Source organism: Phocoena sinus, chromosome 13 (genome assembly GCF_008692025.1).
Source record: "Phocoena sinus isolate mPhoSin1 chromosome 13, mPhoSin1.pri, whole genome shotgun sequence".
Taxonomy (NCBI): domain Eukaryota; kingdom Metazoa; phylum Chordata; class Mammalia; order Artiodactyla; family Phocoenidae; genus Phocoena; species Phocoena sinus.
In genome coordinates, this window is record NC_045775.1 from 79,513,387 (window position 1) to 79,530,567 (window position 17,181).

A 17,181-nucleotide genomic window follows, 5' to 3' on the forward strand; every position below is an offset into this window, starting at 1 on the left:
TCTGCCAGTCTCTGCCTTTTGATAGGTGTATTTATTTATTCATTTATTGGCCACACTGTGTGGCATGCAGGATCTTAGTTCCCTGACCGGGGATCGAACCCATGCCCCCTGCAGTGGAAGCACAGAGCCTTAACCACTGGACTGCCAGGGAAGTCCCTAGGAGGTGTATTTAGACTATTTACATTTAATGTCAGTATTTATATGTTAGGGCTAAGTCTGCCATTTTTTGTTTCCTTTTAGTTCTCTCCTTGTCTCTCTGTTTCCTTTTTCCTGCCTTCCTGTGAGTTGCTTGAATATACTTTATAATTTCATTTTGGCTTTATAGTGTTTTTGAGTGTATTTCTTTGTGTCAGTTATTTAGTGGTTGCTCATCTGAGAGTCCAGGATCTCTATGGGGCTTCCACTGGCACTGCAAGTGGTGGGGGCATGCCCCGTTGTTGCCAGGCGTGGATGAAAATTCTGGGCTGTCACTCAGCCCTGACTGCCACCATCCTGGCTGTGGAGGGAAGGGCAGAGCATCTTGTTACAACCAGAAGAGGGTGGGAGTTTAGGTTCTTCACTCAGCCTTCAGTAACAAGTGTGGGTCCCCTTTTTCTCATGGTGTTTGTCTGGAGTATGGTGGTTACTGTCCAAAAGTTTTCTGTCTTGCTAGGTTGCTGTTTTCCTGATCCTTTGGCCAAAAAGAGCAGGCTTTTCTTGGGGGATTTTTTTTTTTTTTTTGTGGTACGCTGACCTCTCACTGCTGTGGCCTCTCCTGTTGCGGAGCACAGGCTCCGGACGCGCAGGCTCAGCGACCATGGCTCACGGGCCCAGCCGCTCCGCGGCATGTGGGATCTTCTGGTAGCAGGGCACGAACCCGTGTCTCCTGCATCGGCAGGCGGACTCTCAGCCACTGCGCCACCAGGGAAGCCCTTGGGGGCTTTTTTGTCTGCACCCATTGAAGCCTCTAGTTTGCTGGCTTCTTCAGCCCAGTCTGAGATATAAGAAGACAAGAAGAAACCTGAAAAACTTACTGCCATGTTGTTCCTCAGGTCCTGGGGTTCTTATCCAATCTGCTTTTTTCTCTCCACCCTTGAGTCTTCTCATGTTTCATATATAATATCCAGGTGTTATCACTGTTCTTAGCAGGAAGAATAGGGAAAAGTTCATCTACTCCATCTTGTTTGTAACCAGAGGTCCAGGACAGTAACATTTTTGTTGCGGTTACATTTTGAGTTTCTAGCCTTTATTGTTATTATTAACAAACTCTGTTCAACACAGGAAGTGGTTTCCCTGAAAGCTGCATTCATAAATACAAATTATCAGCAAATTAGGAAGAAAAATGCAAACTCAGAGTGCTTCACGTACACTTCTTTTCCTTTTCATTCGATCATGTTTATACCTAACAATTTTGAAAACGAAGAGGTGACATTAATCACATTCTTCTATCAATCCATGAAATCAGAAGAGACTATAAGATGCCTTTAAAGAAAAGTGAAGCATAGAACACTTCTCAGTAATAAAAGAAAGTTATTCTGTAATAACTCACAGAATTATGAGAGAAAAAAATCAATCTCAAAGGTTATATATTGTATGATCCCATTTATATAGCATTGTTGAAATTATAGAGATGGAGAAAATAGTAGTTGGCAGAGATTAGGGATGAGGGTAGGAAGTGAGGGTAGGAAGTGAAGTGGCTATCAAAGAGATAACGTGAGGAATCCTTGTGATGGGACTGTTGTGTATGTTGGCTCTGCTGGTGGTCACACAAATCCATACATGTGATTGCATAGTACCACACACACGCACAAACAACTGAGTGAATGTAAAAGCAGTGAAGTATAAATAAGGTGCATGGATTGTAATAATGGCAATTTTGTGGTTGAGGCCAGACGCACCAGAGACCTCAGAACTCCTCTCCTGCTGGGGATATTGTGCTGTAGTTACGCAAGCTGGTACCATGGGAACCTGGGTAAAGGACATATGGGCTCTCTGTATTATTTCTTACAACTCTGTGAATCTACAATAGTTTCAAAATTGTAAAAGTTTTAAAAAAAGAAAGCAAAGAATTGTGCTGTTTTGTACTTTCTTCCTCTGCAGACTTCCCTTCCCTTCCCTGGCGCAAGCAAAGAGGAGATGGCCAGCCTAATTTGGTTTCTGCTTAATGGTCTCGTGTGCAGAGAGACCCATTTTTCTCGCTAGTGTAAGGGCTGGTTGTGTTTTGCGATGAGCCGTTTGGGTTTTGATGGGGTGAGGTGGAGTTGGGACTGGGAGATTGACTTCTGCAGGCACAGTTGTTCTCCCCTCTCTGTCCTCAACACCCTCCTGAATAGCTCGGATTATTTCCTCTGTGCGGTCCCGAGGCTACATCCCCTGAGACGGGCTCTGCACAAAGGTGCTCAAGGCCACACACTCCCCAGAGACCTCAGTGCTGCCTCTCCTGCTGGTGGAGAGCAGAAGACATGTGAGTCTTCCATGGAGGCCGGCGTTGCAGGCAGATGTGGCCTCTAGGTCTCTGTTGTGATGCTAAGGGCGAGAGAAGTGCCCCTGAGCTAGAAAATGTTTGTGACTGTTAGGAAGAGATCCAAGATAGATCCCAGATTTGTGAGACACTATGCTGTTCCAAGCACTCTCCCATCTGACTTTAATAGAAAATGATTATATTTGTAGAAAATGAGAGGCAAAGAAATGAATGAGCTTATGGGAGCTTTGCCATGAGATGCAAAATATCTGCATGGAAAGCAGAGTAGACATGATTGCTGGGGGACATGCACGGAATTTCTCAGTGTTCACTGAGTATCAAACTGAAATGTCAATAAGGGCCAGAAGAAAACTTAAATATATGAAGTAAGTGGATAAGTAATAAGAGGAGGTGTGGGAAATCGCCAGCAAGCTGGAGATCTTGGACTCAGTACAAATGTTTTCAAATTCAATTTTTGATTGTAGTGGCCACAGCTGCTTGCAGACAGGCGAGACAATTCCAGTGAGACTGGCGCCTGTGTACTGGACTGTCCCTGCTGTCTGGACACCTTCAGTGCTAGTTGTGATTGTCTTTTCTATACTGTGAGCCCAGGAATTAAGCTTGGTTGTATAACGGAAACACAAATGTCAGTGGCTTAAGCAAGATAGGGTTGTCTGCTTCCGATTACGATGTAGAAAGATATAAACAATTTCCTCCCATGTTGATAAGAGAATTAAATATATGGAATAAAAAGCATACGTTTCCTGGGGTTTTCAAAGACTGGTAGATGTAAGGAAGCTGCGATGGGCTGAACTGCAGAGGGACACACCCCCTACAGGTGAGTTGAGAGCCCTGGAGTTCTCTGGGGGCAGGTGAGCACAGGCTGAGAAGAAGCATCCTGGGTGCGGGGAAGCTGTTAGGGTCTGAAAGAGTTCCACATGCAAATATCCATCTCCCTGCCCGACAACCCTCTCCCTTCCTCTGGAATTTTGCTGGGGAAGTAGCACTGGAGAAGGGGCTGGTCAGCAGAGAGAATGCAGAGAGCATACACATTCCTGTGGTGCTTGGGTTGTGAGCCCTGCAGGAGGTGGACCTAAAGATGGGCCTAGACTCTCCCAAACAATGGCTTTCCCCACCATCCAACCACAAGGAAAAGGTGAGTCCCTTCATGGCAGCCTGAGGCTGGGCTACAAGAGTTTCTTGCAGTAGGTGAAAAGTGGTAGGACAGAAATTCAAGGCAGAAATTGCCGGATTGCGTAAAAAAACAAGACCCAACCCCACGCTTTTAACACACATGTTAATAAAAGGACGGAAAAGGAAACACATGGCCACGCCCAGAGTCAGCATGGGAGGGCATTCACACGGGGGTGTGGCTTATTGACACTGAGGGTCGTGGTGCGGCTCCAAAGATGGTCTGTTGTTCCAGGAGGTAATTATACCAACTCTCTGGCACTGAATATGGGATCATGGCCAACACAGCCCAGTCCCTGCCTTCCGGGGTTGTTGGGAGGTCTGGCCGATGCATGAAACCCCTTAGGCCTTAGCCAGGTATCAGGCGCTGATGGTGCCTAGTTGGGTGTACTTAGGTTGGCTTAGAGTGCCCCCTACTGGGCGAAGGCCTGAACAGCAACACAGAGCATCCAGGTTGCTGTGCAAAAATTCTCCAGGACAGTGTACTCAACCGCTTCAGAGGACATATATGCTTAGGGGATTTGTACTTTAAAATGATTGTGAAAATATCCGCATATTAAATTGTTAATGTACAGGGATTGTATTTATTATCACTGCATGTAGTTCTTGAGGGGCTACCATGACAACATATGGAGAGTGTAAAGGGTTACATGAGTGTGAGGAATTTATATTGTTTTAATTAGAAATGATGTGCAGTATTTATAGGACAACTTATTAGGAAGCTCAAATGTATTTATGGATGTTGATTAATCTAGAGACCATTTCTCTCTCAGAGAAGTTAAGTAATTTTTATCCTGTCGATAGAAATTGGGTCCATGCTAATGTTCCCTCTTCAGTGAGCTTTTAGGTTAAATGATGTTATGCGCCAATCCTGGATTGTGCTGACTGGGTCATGCAGTCCAGTGTTCCTGTGTAGTGGGTGCAGAAGTTCAGGGGGCCTATGAGTTACAGGCTCCGTGAGCAGGGCCAGAGATAGGGCCGCTGAAAGTCATGGTCATGGCTGGGAGTACTGTGGTCAAAAAGGACATCACTCCCTGAAGTACAAAGTTGTTTTCTCTCTGGCTACTGCTAAGCGCTGATGGGACAGGAAGACTGAGGTTCTAGTTTATTTGGTCCTTTATTTATTTAAATTAAGAAAATGCTTGTTTAAAGAGTTGATGTCAGTTTCCACTTTTTTATTTGTTTCTGTTCTGTTATTCATCACAGTAATTTAGTCAAGTGCCTGGGTTTATATGCATGAAATAAATTTAGTTCCTACATGCTGGGTTCTTATAAAAGAAGGGGGAGGAGGGGGGGCATGGGGCAGGAGGAGAAAAACTAGGCGGGCACACAGAAACCACCACACAAACAAATCACCGTTCTCAAGATGGCGTTTAGTGTGAGCTCCCACCGTGAGTCCATGGAGTGGAGAGTAAAAAGGTAGTAAGCACAGGACATGTTCTGATCAAATGAGGCGGGTGCAGACCTCTGGGGTTGACTACAAGGGCACTGAGTTTCGGTGAGGGTGGGGCGAATGAAGGGAATGTGCAAGGTGAAGGTAGGGGAGACAACCCAGAACACAGTGGGTCTGCGAGGGCACCGGAGAGGGAAGACTGGGGCTGGGGGCAGGTTACGAGAGGTTCCGGGCAGTCAGAGGTGGCAAGGGCACAAGAGCCAGGCTGCGGAAGGGGTGGGGGGTGGTGGAGAGCTTTCCTCATCCTCCCTGACATGGTCATGGGGCTGATCAAATGTTTTCACACATGGCTCTTGAGAAGACAGGAAAGTGGCCTCTTGGTGGGCCTGGAGGACGGAGGAGAAAGTGACAGCAAACCCCACCTGCCCTTCTCCTGTCTCCCTCCTTCTCCCTAAGGCTCCCTCCTCTAGGGCTGCCTTGCCCCGGAGCAGGGTCTGTACAGCCTTGCCCAGGGTCCTTGTGGCTGCAGGTGGAGGCTGGTGACTGCGGTAGCCTGATCACTCGTCCTTCCGGAGGCCAGAAGCCCCAGGGTCTCGTTGGATTTCAGGATATCAGCCCCACAGGGTGATGGTGCCAGCACAGTCCTAACTCAGGACCTGGGCTCAAATCGCCCATCCTCCATCACTCCAGGAAGCCCATTGTGCCCTGGGCTCCTGCCCATGGGTCACTCCCCCAGGTAGTCACCTAGGAGAGCATGGCTTGCCCCGAACTCTTTGTGAATGGCTTCAGAGCATGAATACCCTCCATGGTGACAAAGTTTCGTTATTTAAGGTTAATTTTTATTTGGGAAATAGCCAAACTTTTGTTGGCATCAAGAGTGCCCCTATCATAAGGTAAGTGATGGAGTAGTTAGTTCATTCCTACTGCCCTGCCTGGAACTCAGAAGAATATGGTCAATCCATATTTGTTGAACCAAGAAATGAGGCAGTGGCTACAGAGGTGAGGATGCTCATTTGCTTGGGGAACTTTCAAGTAGGATCTTCCAAACTGTTAAGAGAATACTCAGATATCTTTATGTTGGTGTGTTTGATTTGGAAAATAGACAATAAAAGAACCATTGAATTGTAGTTCCACTTCCAAGCAAGTAAGTACCCCAATAACCCTTCATTTCCCTCTGTGTGACAGAAAGGTACTTAACCCAGTGACCAGACCTCTCTGTGTTATTTTTTAATTTAATTTTAAAATTTATTTTTATTATTATTTTTGCTGTACGTGGGCCTCTCACTGTGGTGGCCTCTCCCGTTGCGGAGCACAGGCTCCGGACGCGCAGGCTCAGCAGCTCCGCGGCATGTGGGATCTTCGCGGACCGGGGCACGAACCCGTGTCCCCTGCATCGGCAGGCGGACTCTCAACCACTGCGCCACCAGGGAAGCCCACCTCTCTGTGTTTTGGTTTCCTCACCTCTAAAATAAGAACAATGGAACCTACCTCATAAGGTTGTTATGAGGATCAAAAGAGATACGTTTGTCCAAAGCTACCTGGGACGTGCTGTAACGTTGCAAACCACAGTGGAGTGCACGCCCCTCATCTCCAAGTCTAAACATGCACGTGGTGAATAGTGCTGCCATGTAAGTTCCCCTTGTCCTGAAGTGCCCTTCTCCTGGCAGCAAGAGACCCAATGGGCTGCTTCCTTAGACAATAGCTCAGGTGACTGGAGCCCTTCACTAGGGAGTACAGGACTGGAGATCAGTTCCAGTGTGGGATGGTTGGTTGGTGGCATTTCCCAGTTACCCCCTGCCCTGCAGTGTGGGCGGGGCAGCGGTTCTGGCCTGCTCACTGGCAGGTGGCAAAGCCCTGTCTACCCCTAAGGCGATTGCTATGTAATCCCATCAGTGGCCAGTAGGTGGCACAAGACACCCACCATGGCCACTGGCTTTGCCCCATTCAGCCTTTCTCTGAAGGGAAAAATCTATTTCTAATCCAGCCTGGGCTTTATGGCAATGCTTAATCACATGGAAGGGAACATGCAATAACTACTGGTATTTCTGTAAACACACATGCTTAGAGCAGCTGCCAGTTGGGGATGAGGACCGAGGGAGAACACTCAGTGAGAGGTCTCCTGAGGACAGTCTATAAAAGGAAAACCCTGTGGGTTTTTAATTTAAGAGCCTCCCAGCTAACCTTTGTGACTCATCGAAAGAAACATTTTGAACCCGGATGGAGAGTGATAATACATCTTTTGGATTGTAACCTGGTCCTCCTTCTGCCCCGCCCCCTTCCCCTTCCCCCCACATGGCGGGTTTCAGAAGGGCTAGGCTCCAGGGCAGCACCTTCTGAACTGATGTTGGCTTATTTTCCTGTTCTTTGATCCTGGCAAGTTGCCTGCTTCTCGGGTTCATCCTTTCTCTGGAGGAAAGTTGATTTGAATCTCATTCTGCCATTAATAAAATTGGCACCAGATGGATGTGAAACTGAAGAGGAGACACATCACAGCAAAACAAAAAGTGTAATCTGGTCAACCATGGGGGAGTAAGGATTGGGTGCTTTTAATTTTAATATGTGTGGACACTTTAAAAAATTGTGGTGAAATACACAACATAAAATTTACCATCTTTAGCATTTTAAGTGTATAGTTCAGTGGTATTTAATGCATTCATATTGTGTAATCATCACCACCATCCATCTCCATAGGTTTTCCTCTTATGAAATGGAAACTCTGTATCCGTTAAACACTAACTCCTCATTTTTCCCTCCCTGCAAACCCCGGCAACTACCATTCTACTTTCTGTCTATGAATTTGATTACTCTACCTCATATAAATGGAATCACACAGTATTTGTTCTTTTATGTCTGGCTTGTTTCACTCAGCATAATGTACTCAGGGTTCATCTATGTTGTAGCAGGTGTCAGAATTTCCTTCCTTTATAAGGGTGAATGCTATTCCAATATGTATATAGACCACGTTTTGTTTCTCCCATCCTCTGTTGATGGATACTTGGATTGCTTCCACCTTTTGGCTGTTGTGAATAATGCTATGAACGGGGGTATACAAATATCTGTTTGAGACCTGCTTTCAGTTCTCATGGGTATATACTCAGAAGTGGAACGGCTGGATCATGTGACTCTATTTTTAATTTTTTGAGGAACCGCTATATTGTTTTCCATAGTGGCTGCACCATTTTACATTCCCATCAACAATGCACAAGAGTTCCAATTTCTCTACATCCTTGTCAACATGTATTCTTTCTTTCTTTTTTTTTTTTTTAGAGTAGCCATCCTAATGCGTGTGAGGTGGTGTGTGGACACTAGAAGCTAAGTTTGTTTTTTTCTAGGACTTTCTTTTGAGTGGGCTAGGCAACCTGATAGCTTCTTATGAAGGTGGTCTTGCGATAAAGAAGTTCTCTCCCCCTGTGCCATCTCCTCAGAGCATCCAACCACGGAGCTCTTCGTGTACATCTACACCCCAGGGACCCACTCGAGAGCAGCTTCATTTGGCCCAATCTTAGGTCACTGGAATTTCTTGAGGTGTCACCTGGCTAGTGCTGAAGAGGACGCAGCTACAGGTCCTCTGAGGACAGGAGCGAGGCAGGCTGATTTGCTAACTGCACTGTGTCGCCCTCCTGCCCCCAACACGGGTGGCAGGTCCCAGGAATCCCTTCCTCACTGAGCCTCTCCCTGGAATAGGACCAGGGAGGTTGGGAAGCTTGAAGTCCTCTGCCTGGCCACCATACTCTCAAGGCGTTTGCAATATGCAATAACATTGCCAGGGGCACAGCGCACGCCCATTTATCCAAAGTGGGGCAGCGCTCACCAGAAGTGTCTGCCCACAGCACCCTTCAGTCACCCGCCAAACATTCTCTGGGGGTCAACTGCATATATTGTGGGTTGGCCTCTGTTTTCTAGATTCACTCATCTCGAAAACTTTTCTTGCACATCCCCTAGGAGCTACATTGTGGCAGACACAAGTCAGTAAAAGGCAGTCTGCCCTCACAGAGCTGAGAATCACGGAGGGGGAGACCAGCAGGGCGGGTGTAATAAGCTTTTCCTTGAAGGGTCAGGGTGCTTGGTGTGGTGGGCTGGCTGGGTGATGCCCTCGGGCAGGCCCGCACCTGAGTCCCACATTGGCCACGTATTTGCTCTGTGAACTTGGCAAAAACGAGAGTGATGATAGCTACTTTGGAGCTGCTGCAAGGTTTGAACGAGCTAATGATGCATGTAGAAGCCTCTGGAACAGAAGCGGAGGTGCTTTTCAGTGTTCTCACTCTTTCCTCTGGATGTCTGCTTAGCACAAGGTTGGGGAGAGAGGAGAAAGGTCAGGGTGTGAGAGCGATAGCGTGACTTCTCCAGCTGCACCCAGCGGACAGCCCACAGTGACGGCTCCCTGGCAGACAGATGGACGTGCTCCCTGCAGTGGGGAGTGAGAGGCAGCCAGAGAGGAGCCCCAGCCCTGGGACTCTGCCATCCCCCCGCCCCGCCGGTCAGGGATAAGTCCCTGCACAGGAACTGCCACTTTCTGATTAAACTGGGGTTTGGACTTCGGAAGGTCTCAGCGTTTCAAGAGAAGGCTGTTCCCAGATTTCTGCCGTGTTCCTGCAGTCAGCCAACAGCCAAGCTGCCCAGAGGCAGGTGCAACTCATTCAAGTGCAGGAGAATTCCAGTTTTATTATTTAAAAAAAAAAAAAATCACATCATTCGTCGAGCATTGGAAACTTTAAGACGTTTGTTGGCTGATAATTAATGGGTTGTTTGTGGGTAATGGCTTGTTATTAAATGGAAGCTAATAACTTCTGGAAGGTTGTTCCAGTAATCATCTTGGTTAACAGTTTATAGTTTGAAATATCTAATAACATTGCCAGGGACATGGCACATGCACATTTATCCAAAGGGAGCAGGCGTCTCCCTTTCTCTGATTTCATCTCTTTCTTTCTTTACGACACACCCGTGTCACAGCATGGTGCCCCATTTTACAGATGGGGAGATGGAGGCTGAGGCTAAAGGCACAGGAAGGCTGGGGGGCGAATGCCTGGAGCAGACCTGGGGGGGGTATCTCGAGGATGCGCTCATTTTGGTCACGGCTTCCCACAGCACACGGATCCCTAACCCTGGTCGGTTGGCCTCTGTCTTTGCCGGTAGTTCTGTTGATCTGAAATAAACAGATGGCCGGATATTTCTCCAGCAAAGATAGGTTTCTCAGGAATCACCAGAGAATTGCAATTTGGGGTCTGCAACAATGGTGAGCCACATGGAAGTCTCCCTACAGCAAGAGAATGAGGATGCTTTTATAGAGGGGAAGAGGAAGTTGGGAGGGTTATAGTAAACAAGCAGGCTTTTCATTGGCTGAGTCCTCACCAGGAAAGAAGAGGCGTTTTTCTTCTTCCCGTTGGGCTGTGTGCTGTGGTCGCAGGGCGAGAGAGCTCCCCCTTCTGGTCTCCTGCCTCTACTTAATTCAGGTATCTCTTTATTCATTTTACAGTTCTGAGATACACTTGCTGGTGCTTGAGAAGCTCCCTTTCCAGGAGAGAAGCTCAGCTTCGGGGCAGGCAATTTAAATACAACCTAGTTGTGTCTATGGGTATAGAATGCAGGCAGAGAGCAGTGAACGCAGATCTAGCTGGGCCACTCATGAGCTAACGACCCTGCGCATTTTCCCCCTGTAGCTTATATCTTTTGTTAACTAACCAAAGACAGGATATGATTGGCCATTTCTTCTCCTGGAGGGGCTACAGAGCACAGAGAACCCTCCTTCCTCCCAAGGCTGAGGAGAGTAGCCCTTGGGGGGAAGAAGGACAGAAGGTAGAGTAGGGGAAGCTCATTTGACCCGGAGCCCTGGGAAATGCGAAGGTTGTAGATTCTTTGCTGAGTCGGGGCATTAGCTATCCTCCTCTATTTTTGCAAATTCCCTGGAGTTTGGTTGCAAATGGCCCAGCACCTTCTTGTGGCTTGTGAAATCAGGAATGTGGGCAGAGTTCAGCAGAGACTGAGGGCCACGGCTGGGGGTGCCTCACAGCCCTTTCATGCCTGGCTGTGGCAACCTTTAATTTGGGGACTCTTGCGGTATTGTTGGTGTTATTTGGGGTTTTGGCTTCAAGAAAATCTGTGATGCTGTCGTCGTTATTTCGCAGAAATTGGTAGCAACGGTTGGCATGTAATGTGGTAGCGTTGGTCGTCCTGTGTTTGCCCAACACCTTCCAGGTCAGTGAGGTGGGGGAAGGGAGTGTGGTCAGTTTGCTGACCTGCAGACTCCCACCGTGGGCACTTCACATGCCTGCTCAAGAATCTTCCCAGGCTCAGGGCATGTGTCAATTTGAAAAAATAACATAGATGACCTTCATTGTTTGCCCCCGAAAGAAGCAGCTTCATGGTTTGTTTTCTAGCGAGGAACAAAGAGAGAAGTTTGGTTCTCTAGAATCTGACCAGGCTCTATGGGATGACGCATCTCAGTACTTACATCTGCTGTGTTCCTGTCCCTCTGACTTTCACAGACTCGTCTTACTCCTTTGAGCTACAGATGCTCGTGGCGTTTACGCCTTGGGATCCTTCGTGTTTTTTACGGCCAGTTTCTAAAGATCATGCTGGCCTTTCTTTAGTGGTCCAGGAACTCACAGGGTTAATCCTTGGGGCAATGTTCCCCTCTGGGCACCTGCATGACCTGCTCCATCTTCACCTGTGATCACCTGGGGTGCACCCCTCCTCTCTGGGGGCCCCTCTTCTGTGGGGTGACAGAATGCATCCCCTCTGGGGTGGATCGCTTTATGTCTGTCTGCTTTTCCTGGGACACATCAGTGGCCAGCCTGTGGGTCCCATTCTGGCTTTCTGAAGGTGTGCCCTGATGTAGACCACCTTTTTCTAGCAAGGGCGGGACACCAGGGATTCCCTCCCAGCCTCTCGTTCCATGTAACCACAGCTTTGTGCCGGAACAGAGGTGCAGACAGCAAGTTTGTTAAAGAAGGACAGGGACAGAGTCTATAGGCTGATTTTTTGGAGAACGGAGGAGGGGACCTTTAAAAAGTATTGAGATGTAATTTGTGTAACAGAAAATCAACCCATTTTAAGAGCACCCTTAATGAATGTTGGTGATTATACATAGTTGTATAACTACCACCACAATCGAGATACAGAACCCTCCTTCGCCCCAAGAGGTCCCCTTTAACCTCTTTGGAGTCATCCCCACCTTGGCCCCGGCAACCAGTGACCTGTTTTTTATCACTGTGGCTTTGCCTTTTCTAGAATTTCAGATAAATGGAATCGAGCAGTGTGTAGTCTTTGCATGTGGCTTCTTTCCCTCAGCGGAATCTATCTGAGGCTTGTCATCTCGGGTATCAGTGGTTGTTCCTCTTTTTTGCTGAGTGGCTTTGCACTGTATGGATGCACCACCATTTGACTTTACTCAATGGACATTCAAGGTGTTTCTGGTTTTGGGTGATGAGGAATAGAGCTGTTGTGACCATTCATGTACAGGTCTTTGTGTAGACTTGTGTTTTCATTTATCTTCGGTCTACCGGGTCGTGGGGTAGACGTGTATTGAACTTTGTAAGATACTGCCTAACAGTTTTTCAAGGTGACTGTAGCAATTTGTTTCCCAAATGGGTACTTTTAGTCTGGGACATATAACTGGTCTTCCTGACATCCATGGGTCCCTATCTGTACAATGATTTTCGAGAAGTTTATTGGATCCACATGTAATTAAGGTATGTGGCTTTTAGGCAAAAGATGATTACATATCTCTGGATGGGATGACCCCAGTGTTGAACTCTCAGCACTGTGCAAAGGTCTGTGTTGTCCTCCCGAGGAAACCAAATACATCCCGCCACAGTCCGTGCGAGAGTCAGGCCTTCTGAGTGTCCTTCCCGCTCTCACGTGTCAGCTTTGCGTGTGTACCTCAAATGCAAGTTTCAAGTTCACCCTGTGTTGAGATCATGCCTGAGGGCAAGAGGGAAAAATATCTGTGGCTGTCAAATCGGGTGGGAAGTGATTAACCATGGAGATTCTGAGCCTGGAGGGGAACTCTTTTGTTCCCTGGCCTTTATCTCACCTGCGGCAGGGGCAGGCCGGGTCAAGTTTAAATCCGAGATGACAAGTGTCTAAGGCTAAGCAAGGTTTCTGCTGAGTGCTTGCTTGGGGTCAATGGCTCTGTGTCTCCCACCTGGTGAAAACTGACTCCCAGTGAAAAAAGGAGCTCTGGGGCTGAACCACTTGGCTTGGCTTTGGGCTAGAACTCCCTACGTGGTTTTCAGAGCTCTTTGGGTGTGTTGAGGGCCTCCCGGTTTGAGCAGCACCTGAGTCACTGCCGTGCGTTGGAAGTCCCTTGCTCACGGCGCCCCTGGACCTTGCAAAGTGCAAAATGGTTGCTTCTCTTGAAGTTTGGCCAATTTTTCTTTTAAGACTTAAACAAAAATTTATGGGACTTCCCTGGCAGTCCAGTGCTTAAGACTCTGTGCCTAAACTGCAGGGGACGCGGGTTCCATCCCTCATCGGGGAACTAAGATCCCACATGAGGGGTGGGGCGGCCAAAATAAATAAATAAATAAATAAACTTATTGGCTCAAGTAACTGAAAAGTCGAAGGGAGATTTGACCCAACCTGATCCAGGCGTTTGAGTGCATATTTCCTCCTCTTCTTTGCCAGCTCTGTGCTAGCTTTTTTATATCTTAGAAATGTTTTATTATTTTCATTATTGTAATGAAATATGCGTAAGTCAACTTTGCCATTTTAACCATGTTTACGTGGACAGTTCAGTGACATTAAGCACATTCACTTGTTGTGTAGCATCACTTTCTCCTTCCCAAACTGAGATCCTACCCACTAAACAATGACTTATGTATTTCGTGCCAGGCACATACCATGTCCGTGGTCCCGTTGCGTCTCGAATCACGTGATTTGTGGCATTTAGACAGTGTCACTTATTCATCACTAGGTAAAATTTGGCCTCTGAAAAAAAAGGCTTTTTCACACTGTCCTAAATTCTCAGGATGCCGCCTCACTTTTTCACCATTTTTGAGACTGTGGTAGCTGTAGAACCCCTAGTTTATTTATGGCTCAATAGTGGGAATCCAAGCATCTTCTGGGAACACAGGGTCAAGTTTAGGTGGGGTTCACTCCATCTAAAGCCTTGTTTGGGGGCAGGGGGATTATCTCTATTTTTCCACTGAGAACAGTGACCAGACACCAGGAAATGTCACGCCATGGACCTCTGGATTATAGCTCATTTTTGTAAAGGTATGTGGGTCCTGTTCCAATGTTGGAAGGCCCTGGTAGGCACACCCATTGGTCCCATGGCCGAGGGCAGGCCCTCACTGGCACACAGTCCTCCAGCCTCCAGGTACCAAGTGTTTCCTGGGGTCAGCCTCTCTTATCACCTCCGCTGGTCTCAAGGTCCCTGACGGCCCTGGTGTGTGCTTTGATGTGCCCCTGCTTCCCTTAAAACCCGGCTTTCAGAATCTCTCTGAAAGAGAACAGCATACAATATTACCTAATTTGTCTTTAATCCAGTAGTTCTAGGATAATCCCGGAGAGGCAAGTGGTCGCGGGTACACACCCAGGCTTACTCTATAAAGACCATGTTGGGAAACGACAGTATTTTTCTGTTTTAAAATCAGTAGGTTTGGAAGGAGCTGGGAAACTGCGGGGTTTAGTTACAAAATGACTGTAATTGTGGGAGAAGTATTTTCTTTCAATTCTGAAACTCATTAAACAAGATATACAGTTTAGAAATAATTTACAGTTGGAGGAAGGCTCTTTCATCCAAGGCGGGCGGCCAGGGGACACTTCTCCCGGTTGGAAGGGTGGTTGAGGGGGTGATGGAGGGGGCCCCAGGGGAACCTCATCTTGTTCTCACCCAACTTCGACGCAGCCAGGCCAAGTGGAAAGTCATGGTGTAGGAATAGAAAGCCCCAGTTTTTTTCTCTCCCGAGGATGCTGGGCTGAGCACAGGTTATCAGGTGGGCGCTGCAGGGGGCCACCAAGGGGCATGGGTCACCGAGGGCGCCATGACGGGTGGTCCTTCCCTTTGCCTGCACGGCTGTCATCGGCGTTATGAACGAATGTCTACTGAACGCCACGTGGCGCTGAACACCAGGAAAGCAGGACACAGAGCTGCAGGCCTCACCCTCGCTAGGAGAGAGGGAGAGCCCCTGTCACAGGACGATAATACAACTGGTGCCTGGTCAGTGGTTAAGGTCACAGGTCTAGGCCTGGCCAGGGGAGGGGATATCATGGGGGGCTCCGTGGGGCAGGGGTTACGGCAGCTCTTATGGGACGGACGGGGCTTGGACAGTATTGGATGGTTTAGTAGGAATGAGTCAAGCAGAACAGAGGGGCTGCCTCTCCTAGAGAGGCAAACGGCGTGAACCAGGCACTGGTGTGGGTGGGGCGTGGTGTGTGTGTGTTCGGGGTGTGCGGGAGGGCTGTGACTGGCCCTGATGGAGGCTACCCGGGGGAGGAGGGACGTGGGCTTGCAGGGACTGGAGGATGACCAGACTCTGAGAGCCAAGCGTTTGGACAACGGGGTGTCTTGGATGGTTCCGGAAGGTGAATATTGAAGCCTTGTTTTAGACAAACATGCTAGAGGCGCCCAGGCCGATTCGAAGGGCTTTCCCTGCTTTCTCTGCTCCCCCTCTAAGTGGGCAGCGGAGCCTGCCTTTAGATTCCTTCTAAATGCTGTCGGCTTCCATCTGTCCGCCAGCAAACATCTGTGTTCCATCAACGATCTGAGTATCAGACACATACACAGTTGAGTCTTGAACGACAAGGGGATTGGGGTGCCTCGTGTAACTTTACAGTCTGGCTCCCGGTCTCCTTGGATTCAGCCAGTTGGGTAGGACTGTAGCATGTATTTATTGAAAAACATCTGTGTATGAGTGAACCCGTGCCGTTCAAATCCTTGTTGTTCAAGGGTCAACTGTACTACAACATGCGGTGTGTGTTTGTGTGTGCGTGCGCCTGCCTGCATGCAAGTACCTCAGATACCAGCTACACGCTCTGCGCTGTCCTGTGGAAGCCTCTAGTCCGGAGTCTCCCCTGAACTCAAGACACGTATAGCCTGCTTCACATCTCCACCTGGACCTCTCAGTCATCGTGAACTTGACACACCCCTTAACGAGCTCCCTGCCTGCCCCCCCCCCCCCCCACCCAGCCTGTTCCTCCAGGCCGCCCTCCCAGCACTCCATTCTCCCAGCTACTCAGGGTGAAAACTCTGAGTCATCTCTGACACTTCTTTCTTTCACACCTGACACCTGATTCATCAGTGAGCCTGTTGGCTCCCCCTGTGAAATATATCCAGAGTCCATCCACTTCTCCCCACCTGGCACTCAAAGCCACCCTCACGCCCCATCTGGACCACTGCAAGTGATGGCCAGCTGGACTCCCTGCTTCTCCCCACTGCAGGCCGTCCTCAGCATCCTCTAAAAACAAGTCGGGTCATTTCACTCCTCTGCTCAAAACCATCAAATGGTTGCCCTTTCCCCTCAGCGTAATATTCCAGGTGCTTACAAAGCTCTCCATGGTCTGGTCTGTGGTACCTCTGTAGCTTCACCTCTGACCCAGATCACTCTGCTCACTTTCTCCTCCTTTACCAGACAGCTGGACATCCCTTAATCAGCGAGCACACACCCGCCCCAGGGCCTTTGCACCAGCTGTTTTCTCTACCTGGAACACTTGCCTTCTGATATCTGCATGGCTAGCTCTTTCATCCCCTTCAGGTCCCTTACCACAGAGTGGGAGGAACTCTCTATAAAATAATAGCTCTGTCTCCATCATTCTTTTTTTTTTTTAAATAACCAAGAAATAAGCTTCATATCATGGGGTCTTTATTAAAATACCAAAACACAGGAGAACTTTTAATGAAACATTTCTATTCCAGGGACTTGCCCAAGTATTTAAAATAAATTTCTAGTTCTCCTGAGTTTACAGAAGGATTCCATCTGCTTTTGCGGTAATGAGGATAAGAAACCAGCTGTTATCTAAGAAATTTTGTGAGCATTTGCAATAAAATAACCCTCTATCATTCTTTTATCCCTTAACTAACCCTGCCTGTTTCTGTTTTACTTATCACCACTTGACATTATTCTTGGGAATTGTTTGTCTCCCTGCTCTTAAGGAAATATGTGAGAGCAAAGAACTTTGTCTTATTTTCTGATTATCACCAGAACTTTGAACAGTT

At 48.0% G+C, this 17,181-nt stretch overlaps 1 protein-coding gene across 1 annotated transcript in view; it reads left to right on the top strand.

The window, feature by feature from the left end:
- The window catches only part of ANAPC1 (anaphase promoting complex subunit 1), a 143,112-nt gene that overhangs the window by 123,067 nt on the left and 2,864 nt on the right, over window positions 1-17,181 (top strand). The gene's annotated exons all lie outside the window — the stretch shown is intronic.